The sequence below is a fragment of the Tenrec ecaudatus genome, chromosome 6 (genome assembly GCF_050624435.1).
Source record: "Tenrec ecaudatus isolate mTenEca1 chromosome 6, mTenEca1.hap1, whole genome shotgun sequence".
NCBI classification, from domain to species: Eukaryota; Metazoa; Chordata; class Mammalia; order Afrosoricida; family Tenrecidae; genus Tenrec; species Tenrec ecaudatus.
The window spans coordinates 101,655,249-101,671,335 of record NC_134535.1 but is presented as its reverse complement, the minus strand read 5'-3'; the positions used below and the strand labels follow the sequence as shown (position 1 = coordinate 101,671,335).

Sequence of the window (16,087 nt, the reverse complement as noted above, 5' to 3'; positions counted from 1 at the left end):
GATCTATGTGCATATATTTATAGGTTTAGTATTTAGGTAGCAGAAGGACATTGGGCCTCCACTCAAGTAATTCCTCAATGCAAGAATACTTTGTTCTATTAAATTGGCATTCTATGATGCTCACCTTCCTTACACAACTGCTGAAGACAAAGTGGGTGAATAAGTAAATGTGGTAAAGAAAGCTGATGGTGCCCGGCTATCAAAAGATAGAGCGTCTGGGGTCTTAAAGGCTTGAAGGTAAACAAGCGGCCATCTAGTTCAGAAGCAACAAAGCCCACTTGGAAGAAGCACACCACCCTGTGTGATCACGAGGTGTCGAAGGGATCAGTTATCAGGCATCAAAGAAGAAAAAAATCATATCATTGTGTGCTCACCTCCGTGATACGATCACTGAAGACAAATGGGTGCATAAGCAAATGTGGCGAAGAAAGTTGATGGTTCCCAGCTATCAAAAGATATAGTGTATGGGGTCTTAAAGGCTTACAGGTAAACAAGCAGCCATCTAGTTCAGAAGCAACAAAGCCCACATGGAAGAAGTACACCAGCCTGTGTGATCACGAGGTGTCGAAGGGATCAGGTATCAAGCATCATCAGAGCAAAAAATCTTACCATAGTGAATGAGGTGGGGAGTGCAGAGTGGAGACCCAAAGTCCATTTGTAGGCCACTGGACATCTCCTTACAGAAGGGTCTCAGGGAGGAGACGAGCCAGTCAGGGTGCGATATAGCAATGATGAAAAATGCAACTTTCCTCTAGTTCCTCAATGCTTCCTCCCTTCTTCCACCTCCCCCCCACCTATCATGATCCCAATTCTACCTTGCAAGTCTGGCTAGACCAGAGGATGTACACTGGTACAGATAGGAACCGGAAACACAGGGAATCCAGGGCAGATGATCCCTTCAGGACCAGTGGTGTGAGCGGTGATACTGGGAGGGAGGGTTGGAAAGGGGGAACCGATTACAAGCATCTACATGTGACCTCCTCCCTGGGGGGACAATAGAAAAGTGGGTGAAGGGAGATGTCAGACAGGGTATGACAAATTATATGACAAAATGACAAATTATATGACAAAAATGACAAAATAATATTTTGTCATAAAATATGACAAAATAATAATTTATAATTTATCAAGGGTTCATGAGGGAGCGGGGAGGGAAGGGAAAAAATGAGGACCTGATGCCAGGGGCTTAAGTGGAGAGCAAATGTTTTGAGAATGGCGACGGCAATGAATGTACAAATGTGCTTTATACAATTGATGTATGTATGGATTGTGATGAGTTGTATGCCCCCCTAATTAGACGATTAAAGAAAAAACTCATAGCGACCCTATAGGTCAGAGAAGAGCTGCCCTCTTTGGGTTTCTGAGGTGGTAAATTTTAATAGCCCAGAGCAGAAAGCTTCATTTCCCCCCCTGAGTGGTTGGTTTTGAGCCAACAACCTTGCCGTTAGCACCCAAGACATAACCCACACTACTTACTAGGCTCCTTTGCTATCAGGGTTAAAAAAAGAAGCGCACTGCCATTGCGCCATGCCGACTCATTGTGACCCTGCAGGAAGCAGGAGAAGTGCCCAATGGGTTTCTGAGACTAAAGCTACAATAGTAGAAAGCAGCCTTTTTCGGGCAGAGTGGCTGGTAGTTTCGAACCGCTGGCATTGTTAGCAGTTTAATGCATAACAGCTGCGCTAACAGAGGCCCCTTCCTACCAATGTTAGTCCACTTCAATTGACTTGAACTTTTAAACTTATATTTACTTCCTTAAGAAAGCGCATAGTGAAGTAAGACTATGGATAGACACTGGATTGAGTATTTCCAGGGTTAAAATTTGAGGTCCCAATAATGTAAATCTCTGTAATTGAATTTCTTTATTTGTAAATGGTGATGTCTCCTAGAGCTGTGATGAGTATTAAGTTTAAGTTCATTCTGTACTGTAAATCAATGCACCTACAGTGCTGCTTTCTTTTAGCTACAAAAGCATCAGCCACTCTGTTCTTTGTGGCCTTAAAGTTTATGGGCTCTTGACGGTTGTCTGGAAAGGACCTCTCCTTGCAGTCTCTAATCACTAGTTTCCTAACCAAGAGGTTGGTGGTTTGAACCCAGGAGAATAACATGACAATCTGCCTCTGTAAAGATTACAGCCTAGCACACCAGGCGGGGCAATTTACTTTGTTCTATAGGGTTGCTAAGAGACAGAATCCCCTTGACAACAGTGGTTTTAGTTTTTAGTTGGCTGATTGGAGGTATTCAGCCTTCAACATATTCTACTTCAAGAGTAACAATATCCCAGGAGTTGTCTAGCAATAACTGTTCTGTATAGCAAAACTGCCAAATTTGTTCCATCTTCAAAGCTACCAAATGAATACTCAACCTAGTTAGTTTCCCCTGAAGATTGAAACTTTGTGTAATTTTAAAAAAGGGATGAGTACTTTATCCTATGACATTGCTGGTGTAAGATTTAGAGAACAATTTAGTTTGGGTTTTGGCTTCATAAAACCCCTTCCCTTTAGAATTACCTGCAGGAAAAAGAGGGGGAAATCAGGAAATAGTTCCTAGATTGATAGTAACAACTGGTCCCAAACAGCCTCCATTTAGTGTAAATACTCAAAAGGTGCTTTCATGGACTATCTTTTCTTCCTCACTTCTTTCTTTCCCTCTCCCATACCCTCCCCCTCCTATTTCTCTTTTCCTTTTTCACAGTTGAAGGAGGTGTTAGCAAGAAAGCCCTAAGATCATGGCTCTGGGTTACTCTTTGGCATTAACTTCTGAGGTCATATTTAAAGAAAGTAACAGTTTAGTGGAATCCCTAATATTATGGCCCATAGATACCCTTCCAACTGGGAACTGTCCCCTTTCAGGGACACAGCTGATAAGCCCATGACACCTATAAAGTGAATAGTAACACTGGAAGGATGCACTACTCAGACCAAGGAACCATTAGGCTAACAGATCAGCCTTTCTTCCCAAACAAGCTCAGCAGGCAGAAAGAGGCTGGAAGGAAGGACGGACAAAAAGGAACACAGGAAGTGGGCAGAGCGTGGGCACATTGAAAGAATGGCCTCTAAAGTCTCCAAACAAAATGTCCAGAAATTGTTCAAAGGAAAAGCAATTTCGGAAACTTTCAAGCAAAACCACAATAAAGAATTTTTAAAAGAGGCAACACATGCTTAACCCACATACTATACATAGGCTAATTTTAATGTTATGTCATATTATTTAACTCCTAATTCCTTCAAACCACTGTTGTCAAGTCTCTTTAACCAGTAGGCGGCACACAATTCCTAAAGGATTCAGGAAATTTTGTACTATTTTTAAAAGTTGCAGGAAAGAGATACTTCTCAACCACTTGCAAATTTTATTTTTACGTTTGCTCATTTGCCTTTCATCCATGTGTGTGGATGAAAGGTATGTGGATGATGCCAATCTGATTCCACTTTATCCACGCTGCTTACTAGTCACGGTTCACCAGTTCAAACTCCACACTTTTGCCTGGATTGTGGTCTAACAACACTTGCCAGCCATAGAGTATAGTGATTAAAATCTGTAACCAAAGAAATCATGTGCAGAGAAGCTTAGTTTTGCTCCAGACTTGCATAAGGTATATCATTTAACATCTCTGTGAGATTCAGTCTTATCATTGGTAAAATGAGAATGTCAATGCCTTTCTCATACAATTTACTTAGATTTAAATTAACATTTATAAAGTAGTTGACCCATAAAAAGTACTAAAGAAGCCAATTGAGAGTATCACTCCTGAATTAAATTCACAATGGAAATTACGGATTTTGTTCAATTGGTGCTAAAAATAACTAGTATATATAGAATTAAATATATAACAGATCTATGTTTATATATTTATAGGTTTAGTATTAAGGCAGCAAACTGAGATTGGATCTCTACTCAAATATTTACTCGATGCAAGAACATTTTGTTCTATTAAATTGGCATTCCATGATGCACACCTTACTGACACAATCACTAAAGACAAATGTGTGCATAAGCAAATGTAAAAAAAAATTTTTTTAAGCTGATGGTGCCAAGCTATCAAAAGATAAAGCTTCTGGGGTCTTAAAGGCTTGTAGGTAAACCAGCAGCCATCTAGCTCAGAAGCAACAAAGCCCACAGGGAAGAAGCACACCAACTTGTGTGACCACAAGGTGTCGAAGGAATCAAGTATTAGGCATCAAAGGACAAAAAAATCATATTTTAAATGAGTGTGAATACAGAGTGGAGACCCAAAGCCCATCTGTAGGCAACTGGACGCCCCCTTACAGAAGGGTCATGGGGAGGAGATGAGCCAGTCAGGGTACAGGATAGCAACAATGAAACATACAACTTTCCTCTAGTTCTTAAATGCATCCCTCCCCACCCCCACTATCATGATCCCATTCTACCTTAAAAATCTGGCTAGACCACAGGATGGACACTGGTACAGATAGGAACTGGAAACAGGGAATGCAGAACATATGGTCCCTTAAGGACCAGTGCTGAGAGTGGTGATACCAGGAGAGTGGAGGGAAGGTGGGGTACAAAGGGGCAATCAATTACAAGGATCTACATGTGACCTCCTCCCTGGGGAATGGACAACAGAAAAGTGGGTGAAGGGAGATGTCGAACAGTGTAGGATATGACAAAATAATAATTTATAAACTATCAAGGGTTCATGAGGAAGTGGGGAATGGGAAAGGGGGGAATGAGGAGCTGATATCAGGGACTCAAATAGAAAGCTAATGTTTTGAGAATGATGATGGCAGCAAATGTGCTTGACACAATGGATAGATGTATGGATTGTGATAAGAGTTGTACGAGCCCCCAATAAAATGATTAAAAAGAATAAAAAGGAATAAGAGAAAAAATTAATGAAATTTTGAGTCCATAAAAAAAATTCTCCTAATGCTATTCACTCTCAATGTAACACACACAGCCTCTGCTTTCCATGTTTAAAGGTTTATTACTAGTTTTTGAGAATTCTCAAATATGAGTTTAATACGATTTTATCCACACTGACAAAACTTCTGTTAGAGCATAAGTAAACACTGTAACTAGAAAAGAGAAAAATATTTATGTATATGTTTCATACCATAAAGCTCATCCATTATCAGTATACAGTTCAATGAATTTTATAACTTTATGCAATTGTACAAAAATAGCCACAATCCAATTGCATGAAGTTCCCATCACCCTTTACTAAAAATGTTTCCATTACCACTCCCAGACTAGTAACCATTGTTCTTTATGCCCTCTCTAAATGTCTTTTCTAAATATATTTAATACAGGTGGAATTATATGTAATCTTTTTTCCTGGCTGGTATAGACAAGGGGGATTTGAAAAGTTCATGGGAAAAAATTCTATTTTAATTCCATTGTTTCATGAACTTTGCAAAGTTCTCTTAATTTTCCCCCAAATCACTTTAAAATTTAGTATTTCATTGTGCTTTAAATGTAAGTTTACACAGAAAATTGGGTTCCTATTTAATAATTTGTATACAAATTGTCCTATAACATTGTTTACACGTTTCACAATTTGTCAGCATTCTCATTGTTGCCATTGTATTTCCACTAATTTATTTTCTCTACTCCAACTTATCCTCCTATTTGTGTTAGGGTGAATGCTGACCATTTGCTTTCATATAATTGATGATTTAAAGGGACATAATCCTGATGGGTGATGTTGTTTATTTTATAAGTCATTTTAGTATTTAGATGAAATGTGGCACCCCACAATGGCTTCTGGTCTCTCTCCAGTAGGCCAGACCTGATTTAGGAATTTGCATTTGGTTTACATTTTTCTCTCTTCCTATGGGGACTTTTTTTTTTAACAGTTTTATTACCACTTCATCCACATGTCATAAATGTCAATAACTCAATCATATTACGAAGTGCTACACAATTATCACATTTGATTCTGGAACATTTTCTCCCTTGTATTTATTGTTCTTCATGTAATCATTTTTCTACTAATTGTGGCAAAACTATATACATGAAAATATTCTCCAGTTCTACAGCTTCTAGCTGTATAATCCAGTGCCTTTGATTATATACTTCTTGTTATACAACCATTATTTCCCATCAGGACTTTCTGTAGGTAAACATGCATATTCATAAACTCACATGTTCTCTCCTATGTCAATGTACATATAGTTAACTACACCCATATTTTATTACTGTTTCAAAATTGAATATCATGTACCAAAATTATCCCCTAGTCTTAGTGTCTTCATTTACCCTGGTCGTGTTGTATAGATTTCATGCTTTCCCATCACCAAAAATTACAAGTCTACTCTGGAAAGTGTTTCTTTATCCTCCCACCCCACCCCCCAAATTGGCAATCATCAATGAACATTGCTTTCTGTGTGTATCTTTATTCATGCCTATTTGATAAAATGTGAAACCATACAATATTATCTTTTGCGTAATTGACTTCTTTCACTCAGCAAAATGTCCTCCAGATTCATCCCTGTTAGGTTTCCTGGACACAGTCGTCTTTATAGTTATGTAGTATATTCCATTGTATGTCTGTGACCTAATTTGTTTATTCATTCATCTGGTGAGGGGCACTTAAGTTGTTTCCAACATTTTTCTATTATGAATAATGCTGCTCAAACATAGATATACATATTCATATATTCTTTTGACCATGTTTTAACTCTTTTTTTAATGTAAAGGATTCTTAGAAAAGAGGTCTCTTACAAAGCCCTATATTAGGGAAAATGCACAAGATGATAATAGTTAACATTAATTGGAAGCTTAGTAGGTACTAGTCACCATTATTAATACTTCTATGTATTAGCCACTTTATCTTCAAGATGTCCCTACAAATGGTTTTAATTACCTCCACTTCATATGCGAGGAATGGAAAGTACAATAAGGTTAAGTAATTTGGGCAAAGTCATTGTGCTAGCTAATGGTAGGGATGGGGTTTGAACCCAAGAAGTCCGGTTTCAGAATGTTAATACCTCCCTATTCCCACGGTTCTGAAATGTGATACTAGTTATTAGTATTACTTTTTTAAATGCAAGGTAGTTTATTATTCCATATAGTTAATACCAGATAGACTCAAGTATAATCTGACTCGAATATCAGCTGAGGCATCTAACTTAACTGCATTAAAAATGTGCTGAAAAACTCGGCTTATACATAAGTATATGTGGTACTTAAATAAGAACAATAGAAGAGGTACACAAAACTATTGTTATGAGTTGTAAAACCTTTTTTAATAAGAGTAAATAATGGTTGAATGCAATATAGTATTAGAAACTGTATAGCTGCAATATAAGACCCCTCTCCCTGAAGGAGCATAGATGGTGGAAAGTATATCTGTCCATGTAAACTGAGTCATTAAACAGACTCTGTGTCAAGGGACATCAGCAAACACACATCACAGAGACACTGGGTTTCCTAGACAGAGTAAACCACGGACGAATGTAAGGGTTTAATGCTCTGAATGTGTGTGGAACGCATAATTATCTGGACAGGAGGAGGACACATTCTACTCTAAAGTAGTAATACTATCCAGCCACATTGAAAAGGCCTTTACTTGTGTTTACATTTATGTAGTATTTGATAAAGGAGCCCTGGTGGCTAGGCTGTTAACCAAAAGGCTGCTCGCTGGGAGCAAGATGTTGCACTCTGCTTTTTGTAAAGACTGATAGCCTCAGAAACTATCGGGAACCGTCTACAACCACAAGTATATGTAAGTTATGGCTAAAGACAATGCATGTAAAAGTATCACCCGCACGCACCCACCCACTGCAAGAATGAAGAACCTTCTAAGTCACCAGAATCTCGGCATTTTAGGAAATGCCTGACATCCCTCTGAAAAGATGCAGTCACTGAAAAGGATGCCAGAGGAACTTTGTGGAGGGCTTCCAATCACATCATCAGGATGCAGTTTCCTGGGAGTGGGGAGGCTTGTGTTGATAGATGGTGGGGAAATACAGAAAGAACTAGTTAGTTGGCACTGTGGGTTGCCATGTACAGAATAGGATCCCAAATGTTACACTGGGCTTCTGTTCTGAGGTCTGTGTCTGCTTACTTCCCTGTCCCTGCCATTATTCAGGAGAATGGTCTTGAGTAAAAAGTACCTGTGTTGGGTTTGGAGCCAGCCAGGTGTTATTCATTCAGTGTCTCAAAACCAGAAAGGAGAGGTAAGTCTTAAAGGAAATGACCTGGAACTTGTACCAAATTCAACAACCCAGGAGAGTTAACCCTATCTGTGTGGTATCTGTGCCTTTGAAACGAATTGCTAGGGCTAGGGCTAGGGCTAGGGTTAGATAAGAGCAAAAAAAGAAAGAAAAAAAAAAGAAACAGGAATTGCTCACAGGCTGATGACTAAAATGTAAGAATTTTCTAGCTACAGGAATGAGACCAGATGGTTTGTAAGATCTGTTTTTAATATGCAACAAAGTTCATCCATTTATTTGAGTCTTTTTATTTAAAAAAGTGTTCTCCATCCTAATTACTGCTAGAGATATGAAGTCAATAAAGTTGTATTGTCCATCTGAATAAAGAACTACCAATGAGAAAATTGTTAAACTACGTGTGCTGAAACTACGTACATGTAATTCCTCAATCCTATTTCAATCTATCCCCAATGCTCTGAATGACATTATCATTCTCTGCTCTTGTATTTTTAAAAACCATATAGGCAAGTAAGCCTAAACAAAATACTGTTGAGTTTTACTTTTGAGAGTTATGTGGTACTTGGGTGTGTTTACTTTTTCAGAGTTATATGGATTGCTCGACTAGGGTGTGTTTACTTTTTCAGAGTTATATGGATTGCTCGACTAGGGTGTGTTTACTTTTTCAGAGTTATATGGATTGCTCGACTAGGGTGTGTTTTTTTAAGTGTGTCTTATTTTAGTCCCCTCCTTCAAATATATTTTTTCCATTTATCATGAGATCTATTGGTCCAGTTGTGAGAATGTTTTTTAAATCATTTTATTGGGGTCTCATACAACTCTTATCACAATCCATACATACATCAATTGTGTAAAGCACATTTGTACATTCATTGCCCTCGTCATTCTCAAAACATTTACTTTCCACTGAAGCCCCTGAAATCAGCTCCCGATTTTCCCCCTCCCTCTTCCCTACCCCCTCCCTCATGAACCGTTGATAATTTATAAGTTATTTTGTCATATCTTACACTGTCCAGTGTCTCTCCACCTACTTTTCTGTTGTCCATCCCCTAGGGAGGAGGTTATATGTAGATCTTTGTAATTGGTTCCCCCTTTCCACCCTACCCTCCCTCCACCTTCCCAGTATCGCTACTCTCACCACTGTTCCTGAAGGGATCATCACCCAGGAGTCCCTGTTTCTAGTTCCTATCTGTACCTGTGTACATCCTCTGATCTAGCCAGATTTGTAGGGTAGAGTTGGGATCATGATAGTGGGGTGTGGGGGGGGAGCATTTAAGAACTAGAGGGAAGTTGTATGTTTCATCGTTACTACACTGCACCCTGACTGACTCATCTCCTCCCTACGACCCTTTCATAAGGGGATGTCCAGTTCCATACAGATGGGCTTTGGGTCCCTGCTCCTCAGTCCCCCTCATTCACAATGATACAATTTTTTGTTCTTTGATGCCTGGTAACTGATCCCTTCAGCACCTCATGATCACACAGGCTGGTGTGCTTCTTCCATGTGGGCTTTGTTGCTTCTCAGCTAGATGGCCGCTTGTTTACCTTCAAGTCTTTAAGACCCTAGATTCTATGTCTTTTTTTAAAAAAACACATTTTATTAGGGGCTCATACAACTGATTCTATGTCTTTTGATAGCCAGCTCCATCAACTTTCTTCACATTTGCTTATGCACTCTCTTTGTGTTCAGTGATTGTGTCTGGAAGGTGAGCATCGTGGAATGCCAGTTTAATAGAACAAATTATTCTTGCATTGAGGGAGTGCTTGAGTGGAGGCCCAATGTCCATCTGCTACCTTAATACTAAACCTATAAATATATACACATAGATCTATTTTCTCATCCTCGTATATAAATATATTTACATATGTGCATGCCTTTATTTAGACTGCTAGAGGCTTGTTTTAACTCCTCCCCCCCCCCTACAATTTAGCTTGTGATACTGTGTGTCTTTTACAGCTCTGTGTGCACAGTTTGTTTATCCAGGCTCTTTGCATTTGTGTTTGCATTTCCAACTTTTTGCTATTAACAATGTTTCTATACATATTTTTGTGTTTGTCTAATGGGCTATCATTGTATCACTTTCCTTTACAGCAGTATATACTAGAATCACACAAGAACTTTAAAGCTTACTCCCCTGCATAAGCAAATGTGGTGAAGAAAGCTGATGGTGCCCAGCTATCAAGAGATACAGCATCTGGGGTCTTACAGTCATAAAGGTAAACAAGCAGCCATCTAGCTGAAAAGCAACAAAAGCCACATGAAAGAACCACAGCAGCCTGTGTGAACACAAGGTGTCGAAGGGATCAGGGATCAAAGAACAAAAAATCTTATCATTGTAGTGAGAGTGGTGATACGGGGAGGGTGGAGGGAGGGTGGGGTATAAAGGGGGAACTGATTACAAGGATCTATATATAACCTCTTCCTTGGTGGATGGAGAACAGAAAAGTGGGTGAAGGGAGACGTCGGACAGTGTAAGATATGACAAAATCATAATTTATAAATTATCAAGGGTTCATGAGGGAGAGGAGAGCGGTGAGGGAAGGGGGAAAATGAGCTGATGCCAAGGGCTCAGATGGAGAGCAAATATTTTGAGAATGATGAGGGCAACGGATGTACAGATTGCTTTATACCATGATGTATGTATGGATTGTGATGACTTGTATGAGCCCAAATGATTTATAAAAAAAGACTTACTCCCCATGTTTTAGATTTTTCTATTTAATTGTAGTCTCGATTGAAGAAAATGCTCAAAGGCATATGCCTTGAGGTGGAAACACTGATTCCAAGGACATTGGCATCTTCAATGTGACATGATACCACCTGAGAGTTTTCCATGTCTGGTCTAGCTAATTATTTTCTGCAACCAACAACCAGGAAAATTTCCCTCACTCCATGTCCTCATTCATATTTGGATATATCCATATGATGCAACTTTTGATAACTTAGGGACTATGTAAAAATGACATCTGAATGCAAAGTCCATTTGTATTTCTCTGCTGACCTGCAAGTCTCTAAGACACCCTGAAAGAAGCAGCACACAGTGGGTGACATAACAAAGATGGCTCTTTCTTTTGCATTTCACTATCAACCTCCGATAGACTGCAATTCATTGTAAACTAATGTGTAAGGACTTCTTAGGAAAGTCTAAAGTCCTGATCAGTTCACTCATGAACGTAGTAAGCAAATCCTACTAGAGACAGCCACTGAGTACCAAGAAGCTCCTCTCATCTTAAGATCTCATGCTACAGTGGAAATGAGCAATATACAAGCAGATCAGCATCCTTTGGCACGGGAGTTCTATACTCCTTATAGGAGTTACGGAGGAAACAGATTTTCTTGCATGGATGGGTGAAAGTTTTGCAGAAGTCATAATATTTTACTTGATTTTTAAAGCTCCGGTAGTATTTTCTTTTTAAAAATATACACCAATCTCTTATGTTATTAAAGAAATCTATAGCATAGCAAAAGCTTCATCTACTGGTTTCTTATGCCATTTAGATTACTGGAAAATATATTTTGGTTAATTCTCATACCTGAGTTACAATACATATCCTCCAGCCTAAAATTTTGCTTTGATGTTAAACAGTTGAATGCTGTAATTCTAACATTTCCTATACATTCTGTGAGCCAGCTTACAAATAAAATTTAATTAGAGTCCAATTGACACCAAACATTAACCACTTTGGACACATCCGCTTTCATCTTTGTCTCAAGTTTACTAACAAGGAGGGAGGATGAGGACGAGAAGCAGAGTAAAGAGAAGGACTGAGAGGGAAGAATTGAGATAGTGGGGTGTTGGCGGGTTGAGAGAGAAGGGGATTTAAGAGCAGTTAATAGAAACTAGATGAAAAGTGTACAATATAATAGCAGATGTAGTCTCCCCTTGGGGTCTATGTAAGTAATGCTACGCATTTTCCCCCATGACAGTCTTCCCCACCCAGTTTACCCACTGATAGAAGTGTCATCAACTTCCCTGTGAGATGTACCTCCTACCCCCACCCTCCACACTTATCTCTCAACTTGAATTTCCAGTGAGGTGCACTAATCAGTCTTATAGGAGTGCCTACTGATTTGGAGTGACCATTAGACAATGTTATAGGGCAGGAACTGATGGGTCTGCTCTCTCTTCCCCAATCATAGCAAACTGACCTCAGGGGAGTTGAGGTGATTGTGTAGATGATTGTATAACTTCTTAATATGATTGAATTATTAAATTGCATTCTATGTGAATTATATACCACTAAAACCTTTTAAAGTAGAAAAATTAAAACCACCACCCACCAAAAAAAATGTTGAGAGAGATGTTGAAAAAAAAAGGGTTGAGAAAGATGTTGAAAGAAATATAAATTTGAGCATGTAAGAGGTCAAGAGAAAATTTAGGAGAGGTTAAGCAAAAGGATGAAGTAAGAAAAAAATTTTTTAATTGTTGCCATGACAGAATATCCTGTGCTCAGAATCATTAGATAAGGAGAGCAACAAACTTCAATTTAGCCCTAGGTCTCTTCAGTCTAAATTAGGGGAAGACACATTTTGGCAAAATACTGTTCCTAATTTATGTAGGAACTTTTTACCTTTAATAATTTTAGAGGACAAAATCTTCAAAAAGAGTATGCTGGAAAAAAATAGTATGTTGGAATTTAACATCTTGATGTATAATTATAATCACTGAATCATACAAAATGACTGTTTTCAACTATATTTTATCTACAGAAATGTCAATTTTCATGATTCAACTCTGCCTACTTCCCTCATAAGTTGCTCTTTTGGTTAGATGTGGGTTTACCTAAAACTACATCTTATTGCTGTTCTGAATGCTGTAATCTTGCAAATCGGTGGAAATGTGTGCAAGGGGAAAAAATTGTCTTCCTGCTCTGGGACTATATTTTGTTTATGTGCTGAGCTTTGGCCTCCATCCTTATGGTTGAAGGCCGCCTTGGCTTCTTACTAATTTGGGACTATAGCTTAGAGCGGTGGTTCTCAACCTTCCTAATGCCACAACCCTTTAATACAATTGCTCATGTTGTGGTGACCTCCCCCCAACCATAACATTTCCGTTGCCACTTCATAACTGTAATTTTGTTACTGCTATGAATCATAATGTAAATATCTCATATGCAGGATGTATTTTCATTATTACAATTAAAGCATAGTGATTAATCACAAAACAATATGTAATTATTTATTGTGAAATATTTATGTGTTTTCCTGTGATCTTAGGCAAACCCTGTGAAAGGATCTTTTGACCCCCAAAGGGGTTGTGATCTAGAGATTGAAAAAAAAAAGCTGACTTAGATGAGGGTATTTGCCAGCCGTATTTCAGATCAGTAAATGATGTATAACCCATAGAAATACTTTCATATTTACTCTGAAAAAACTCAGAATGAAAAGGTATACTGCCTGAAGACTGAGCATGATAGTGGCACAAGAGGAAAGTCAAAGGAAATTGAGGAAAGAGCTAAGAGGCAAAGGGCATTTACAGAGGTCTAAATAGAGGTGTGTCCATATGTAAATATATTTGTATATGAGGATGGGGAAATAGATCTATGTGAATGTATAGGTTTAGTGTTAAGGTAGCAGATGGACATTGGGGCTCCACTCAAGTACTCCCTCGATGCAAGAATACTTTCTTCTATTAAATTGGCATCCTATGAGGCTCCCCTTCCCGACAATCACAAGACAAAGCGGGTGAATAAGCAAATGTGATGAAGAAAGCTGATGGTGCCTGGCTATCAAAAGATACAGCATCTGGAGTCTTAAAGGATTGAAAGTAAACAAGAGGCCATCTAGCTGAGAAGCAACAAAGCCCACATGGAAGAAGGACACCAGGCTTCCGTGAACACAAGGTGCCAAAGGGATCTGTTATCAGACATCAAAGAACAAAAACTCATATTGTGTGCTCACCTCCCTGATAACGATTGCTGAAGACAAATGGGTGCATAAGCAAATGTGGGAAAGAAAGCTGATGGTGCCCAACTATCAAACGATATAGTGTCTGGGGTCTTAAAGGCTTGAAGGTAAACAAGCGGCCATGTAGCTCAGAAGCAACAAAGCCCACATGGAAGAAGCACACCAACCTGTGCAATCAAGAATTGTCGAAGGGATTAGGTATCAGGCATCATCAGGGAAAAAAATATTGTGGATGAGAGGGGGTGGGTGGGTGGGAGGGGTGTGGGGTGGAGACCCAAAGTCCATCTGTAGGCCACTGGACACCCCCTTACAGAAGGATCTCAGGGAGGAGATGAGCCAGTCAGGATGCAATGTAGCAACAATGAAACATGTAACTTTCCTCTAGTTCCTAAATGCTTCTCTCTCCCCCCTCTGTATCATGATCTGAATTCTACCTTACAAGTCTGTCTAGACCAGAGGATGTACACTAGTACAGATAGGAACTGGAAGCACAGGGAATCCAGGACAGATGATCCCTTCAGGACCAGTGGTGCGAGTGGTGATACTGGGAGGGTGGAGGAGGTTTGTACAATATATGAGTTTAATGACAATTCAGATCATAATACCTAGGAGGCATTCACCAAAGTTAACATTCCGTGACCAGTGTTTCATACTAAGCACACACGTACACACCACCTCCAAAGATAAGGTTGGAAGAAAGGGAGGTTGAATGGAAATAAGCAAGGTAATTGACAGGAGACTTATTTTTCATGTCTTTTTTTTTTTCTGTATTTCTTTTCCCATGGATGCACATAATTCCACCATGCTACTCTTTGAGTGACCACACGTCTCCTCCAGTGACAGATGTGATCCCGTCCCTGTAGGAAGAGATGCTGGTAAGGACAGATGGTGCAGTGGGATGACAATTGCTGCTGCCTCAGCTCACAGTGCCAATAAGCTTGTACTGCCCACCTTCAACATACTGCAGCGAGCCTCCAGAATCTCCCTGCAAGCAGCAGAAAGAGACCTTCTCCCAGCTGCGTGATTGATGGTGGGTGCTAATGCCAACTGCAGTGGACGAGGAGCCATTGCACAGGTCACTCATCTTGATTTCTGCTCAAAATAGGGTAAGAGAGCAGACTGACATCACAGAACTCTCAACAGAACCAAAATCTAGACTTCCAAGAAAAGACTGAACCATACATTTAGCATAAATTCATTTAATGCTGACCATAGACTGTGTCATACAGAAACTCTCACGTATCAGTCAGGATGGTTGAGTCACATGACAATTCCATCATATTTTCAGAGCTACTAGAAGTAGGTACTTTGAGTCACCCTAGTTCATCTATGAGATTGAACTTCAGGTAAGTACCATTTTTGTAGGTCAAAAACAGTTGAATATCCGCAATTCACATAGTACAGTCTGTGTAAATGAATAATTCCTCTTGAGAATTGAGTCCATTTCAAGTAACAAATTTTCAATCAGATCATTCATAAAGCATCGACTTGCTCACTGAACTTAGAATGTGTCTTTTCTTGTCCCTTTATTTATGTTTGAAATCACCTTTCATTTCAAAATAGCTTGCCGTTATACCTTCTTATGCTCAGTAAGCTCCCTTTCAAGAGACAATTTCAGATGAAAGGTCTTGGCCTCCTAAATGGCATCTTAGAACTGCATGCAAGAGGGTGAGCCTGCAGCCCTGCCAGATCTATTGGTATTAATAATCCAGCCCCAGTAGTTTCGACAACATGAAGTGCTGATCAGTGGCACCTTTGCTTGTTGTATAGTTTTATAAAACTCATTTCCTAGTAGTAAAAGAATAAAAACACATGACCTAGGCAAATAGTTTTAAAGGATGAAAAAATGTATTGCAAAATAAATATTGCATTCTTGATGTGTACAACGGCCACACGAAGAGACAGATTAAGTAGATGCTTCTGTGTCACAAAAATAATCCTGCTCAGTAGGATAAAAAGGAAAAAAACACCATTTCATACTCCAATTAGCTGATAAAAGCAAACAATGAGATTCATTTCTTACATTAAGCCTTTGGGGAAAAGG

At 39.2% G+C, this 16,087-nt stretch overlaps 1 long non-coding RNA gene across 3 annotated transcripts in view; it reads left to right on the top strand.

The window, feature by feature from the left end:
- LOC142450227 (uncharacterized) overlaps positions 1 to 16,087 on the top strand; it is a 41,914-nt gene that overhangs the window by 1,655 nt on the left and 24,172 nt on the right. The window contains exons 2-3 of one of the 3 annotated variants that reach the window (XR_012784924.1): positions 10,228 to 10,352; positions 14,881 to 15,073. This is a non-coding gene — a long non-coding RNA (uncharacterized LOC142450227). Of the gene's footprint in view, positions 1 to 10,227; positions 10,353 to 14,860; positions 15,074 to 16,087 lie in introns of all 3 variants that reach the window. The other 2 variants (XR_012784923.1, XR_012784922.1) reach the window with 2 other exon arrangements.